General features: G+C 43.1%; 2 non-coding genes across 2 annotated transcripts; one reads left to right on the plus strand and one right to left on the minus strand.

Moving 5' to 3' along the window:
• Window positions 1-2,848: 2,848 nt before the first annotated feature.
• trnae-cuc (transfer RNA glutamic acid (anticodon CUC)) lies at window positions 2,849-2,921 on the minus strand. The gene has a single exon. It is a non-coding gene; the product is annotated as a tRNA-Glu (tRNA).
• Window positions 2,922-3,981: 1,060 nt separating this feature from the next.
• trnap-ugg (transfer RNA proline (anticodon UGG)) lies at window positions 3,982-4,054 on the plus strand. Its single transcript has one exon. It is a non-coding gene; the product is annotated as a tRNA-Pro (tRNA).
• Window positions 4,055-4,664: the final 610 nt, after the last annotated feature.

Consider the following 4,664-nt stretch of genomic DNA (forward strand, 5'->3'; position numbering starts at 1 on the left):
TACTTTGAAGACCTACTCAATTCCTCTGTCACGCTTTTCCATGAGGAAACAGAGTCTGGGTTCTCTGAGGCGGACTCTCCTATCTCTGTGTTTGAGCTCACTGAGGTGGTTAAAAAGATCCCCGGTGGCACGGCTCTGCGAGATTTGCCCTGAATTCCTAAATGCTCTAGCTACATGCTGTGTTCCAACCACAGGGAGATAACACTCCTCAGCCTCCCTGATAAGTTTGATTCAGGTGTTCTCGAGAGGAGCATCCACAGGGAAGTTGACTCTCAGATTTAAGAGGAACATTGTGGTTTTTGTCCTGGCCGTGGAACAGTGAACCAGCTATGAGTTTACATCCTAATCAATTGATCCTCACCGAGAAACCATGGCACTTGGAGCATCCTGGTTTTGGGTAGTTGCTATAAATCAAAGTAGTAATGGACTACAAACAGCTGCAAAGATGTGACCTGAGTAGCTCACTTGGTAGAGCATCAGACTTTTAATCTAGTCCCAGTTCAGGCTGTCAACCAGTGAGAGATTCTGATTTCCACAGTCTAGTTTTGAATCCTGTCTCCTCACCAGACCCAACAACACAACTTCTCCCTGAAATGAATCTAATCAACCAACAGAGGAACGTAGAGTGCAGGCTTTTCTCCCAAGGTCACAGCCAAAGGCTCCATAGCTCAGTGGTTAGAGCATTGGTCTAGTAAACCAGGGGTCGTGAGTTCAATTCCGGGACTGGGTCTCGGCTTTGTGACTGGAGGCTGAGGGTTGACGAGAAGCCGAAGGAAGTAAAGACATCTATGGTAAGTTGGAAACTCACACACTGATGAGGAATGAGTGAATTTGCGCATCTGGGCGACTTTGGCAAAAGCAAACCTTGAGAATACGAGTCACTATCGAGTAGACAAATTCATCCATAAAACATTGAAAAGGGCAACGTGTGTCCTGTACGGAGTTGAGTGAATGTGTTCTCGCATTCTCCCATAGTTTTCCCCCCATGGACGACTGGCACCTCCTAAAGTGATCTTGTACAAGTTTTTTAATAATGCAAGTAGTGCTCTTCCATGTTTAACCACTGTGCTCCCCTTTACCTCAACGTGAGAGTTAGTTATTAATATAGCCACTCCATCATTTTTATTTTCATTTGACCCACTCCAAAACGACGGGAGTGGCCACATATCCTCCCACTCTTTGGAATATTTTAAAAAGGGTAAACCACATTCTTGGATGAAAAACACATCGGACTTAAAAGTTTGAAGAAATCATAAAACACTTTGAGCTCTGAATTTAGATTTTATTCTTCTAACGTTTATTGTTGATACTCTTAGAGTCATAGGAATTATTTTAAAAGTTTAAAACGTGCAAGGCATCTCCAATTAAAAGCTGTTAAAAGGGAGCCTGTTCTGGTATTTCTCATGATTTAAGATCTTCTTTTACATCAGTAGTTTGAGTCTTTTCAATGTTTTTATTTTTGACTCTTGGAGTTGGTCTTTCCTGCAATCTTTTATTCATTGTGGTTTTGGTGTTGACCGTAAAACAATGTTTAAAAAGGACAGTTCGGTTGGTGAACCTGAGGGAAATATTCTTGATTCATTTGAGCTGTCTGAATTTGGGGGCTTTCCTCCTTTTTTTTTGAACCTCGAGAGGACTCAGGTGAGAGTTCTAATTTTAAAATGTAATTCCTGTCACGGACGAGACTCGGGGGTGGACCCAAATGCACGACTCAGGTGAGAGGTAAGCAGTGCCTTTATTCGTTCCAATGTCGGTTACCAGGGAGTCAGTCCAAACAAGTAGCAAGATCAGTAACGGCAGGCTTACGGGGTAGGTCGGGAGACAGGCGTTGGTCGGTACACGGGAGGTAGACGTCAGGAGTACGGTAGTGCGGGAACGAGGCATGAGAGGCAACGATCTAGCAAAGTCTCTGTCGTCCCCCGGGTCCTATATGTACTGGGTCTTAATCAAAGGTCATGAGGCGCAGGTGTGCACCTTCAGATTAGCTGGCCACGCCCAGCCCTGGCTGGAATCCAGGAGCATGACAATTCCAAAAGACCCATACAATATTTTGAAAACTAAATCTAAATGTATTTGTGCATTTTATGTGAAACCGACACTTTAAGAGTACCATAAGTCTCTCAATTCAATTAAATGACATGATGATATTGCTAATCAATGATGACAAAAGTACTTCTTACCATTAATGTGACTTCTTTGATGATGGCTTTGTCATCTGTTTCATACGTCATTAAATTAAATTTCATGCAGCATTTGAGACTTCCATCCATTATGGGTGAACGTTGGTTGGTCTTAATGTTTTATTAAATGTAAGACTTTTCACATCCATTGGTCGAGCCAAACATTCTCAGTACAGCAATACTCACACGGTGTGACGGGAAGTGTGTTCCAACTTTTTTTGGTCTCCAGGTTTGATTTTTTTCATTTCTCCCCACTTATGTGCGCTCGCCAACAATGCTTGCCAACCGAGGCATTTTTTTATGCCTAAAAATATCTGATGGTCGCCGGCACATAAACACACTGTCATTATAAATCACATTGATAAGCTGTGTAAGGATTGTAACAATTGTATTTATGAGTGTACCCCTTTAAGAGCAGAGGGGGGTGGTGCAAGGTACACTAGGAAGAAGAGTGTGTGGCCGTGCATCATGTGCAAATGTAAAATGACAATGGTTGGGTGAAGATGTCAGTTCTTTTAAAGTTACGATAGAGTCCCATTGCCTCAATTCAACTTTCGCATATGACCGAGAGGTCGATGGCTGAGAAGCTCAATCAAAGACATTACCAGTGGGTAGATTTGGATATCCAGTGAATCATTTGATAAATGTTATCCACTCCAAAAGCCAGTCGCCCAACGTGGGGCTCGAACCCACGACCCTGAGATTGAGAGTCTCATGCTCTACCGACTGAGATAGCCGGGTATGGAATCAGTGACACACATATATCTTGTGGTACCTTCGCTGTTTAATGCTACGTCAACTTCATTTGACAGCATCCCTATTGCCATGGAGATGGAGTGTATAAATGGACACACACATCATCCTCTTTTCACTTACACACATACAGACACACACTCACCACTCACACACATCCATAAACACACATATTGAGTTCGTGAAAACATGAGAATCCACTGGATCACATGCTAAAATGCTAACATGCTCAGAAGGGATAATGGAGCTGAGCCAGACGATCCATGTCGACCCACCCAGGCATCCAGCAGACGTTGATCTGACGAGAACAATCATAACAGCTGGCCACCCAGTGACAAATTCGCGAACGGAAGCTCCACATTGTGTGGTCTATCCCGATGCGTGAAGGGACTGGAGACCTTTGTCAATCAGTCGACGTAACAGAGCGCTGACCCAGGGGTGGCCAGGAAAAAAAAAAAGCCTCCAGGTCAAATGATCACCACAACAGTTTCATCCACTCCATACAAGGTGAGATTGTGGTAAAGAATTGCATTGGCCAGGAACTGAACCCAGGTCAACTGCTTGGAAGGCAGCTATACCAACCACTATACCACCGGACTGCTATCAAGGTGATGTTCATTTTTTGTTTCATGCCTCATCCATCCATTTTCCAATTTGTCCTGCCAAGGGTTACTGGAGTGCTCTCGTCTTTCCCAGCAAACTTTGGGCAAAAGGCGGAAATTGTTGATCTTCTTGATCGACAGTTTAATGCCGACCAAGCCTCCAACATTGTTTCGGTGGAGTGCTGGTGCTGAGTCCTGCAGGTTCTCCTTTCACCCTCGCCAGTCAACAGATTTAGACAGACAGCTTTCGTGACAGGTTGTCGAGACAACGTGTGATTGTGTAGTGGTGAGTACTCTACGTTGTGGCTGCAGCAACCCCACTTCAGTTCTGGGTCCTGGCAGGAATGCATCCCTGCAGTTGCACTCTTTTAGTACTGCTGCTTTTGAACAGTGCGTGTGAGTAACAATAATACACATGGGCTTGCAGATGACTTCTCTTGACCACTGGGCTAGTGGCGTAATGGATAACGCGTCTGACTTGGGATCAGAAGGTTCTAGGTTCGACTCCTTGCTAGCTCAATCGCAGGTTTCTTTTAAACCAATTTCATTACAGTTTGTTAGACATGGTGACTCTGTATTTGAAATGAAGGCCATCACATTTGTACAGTCATTATTCATCTACAACTCTAGTTTATTTTTTTAAAAAAAAGGCTCTCCAATTCCAAATCGCGAAATTGTGGTGGGCTGCAGAGGAGCTTCCTTGGACCTCCCCTGTCGCCTACTCCATTTTCACTCATGATTATTTTAGATAAAGCAAAAGTGCAAATTTGTGCTGATCCTTCTCCACCACATTTGTGGAGGAAATAATATTTTACAGCTAGCCAAGGTTCTAATTTCTGAGTTGGATTTAGCCTTCGATTGGAATAAATGTGGATCAAAAATCTGAAACATGAAAAATCTATTGTTCTGGGACCAAGTCGAAAATTGTCATCTTTATTTAGAATTAAGATGAATTTGTCGGATGAATGTACTGTATAGAACCAGTATATAAGATAAAATTTTTAGTTGTAAAAGGAAGTCAGTGAGAATATTTGAAGAGTTTGTTTTCAAAACGAGACATGGGCATTTTTTTCAGATTTACAAAACTCGCGCCAAAATTATCCAGCTCCGAATGGATAATTTTGGCGCG

The sequence above is a fragment of the Syngnathoides biaculeatus genome, chromosome 21 (assembly GCF_019802595.1).
Source record: "Syngnathoides biaculeatus isolate LvHL_M chromosome 21, ASM1980259v1, whole genome shotgun sequence".
Lineage (NCBI taxonomy): Eukaryota > Metazoa > Chordata > Actinopteri > Syngnathiformes > Syngnathidae > Syngnathoides > Syngnathoides biaculeatus.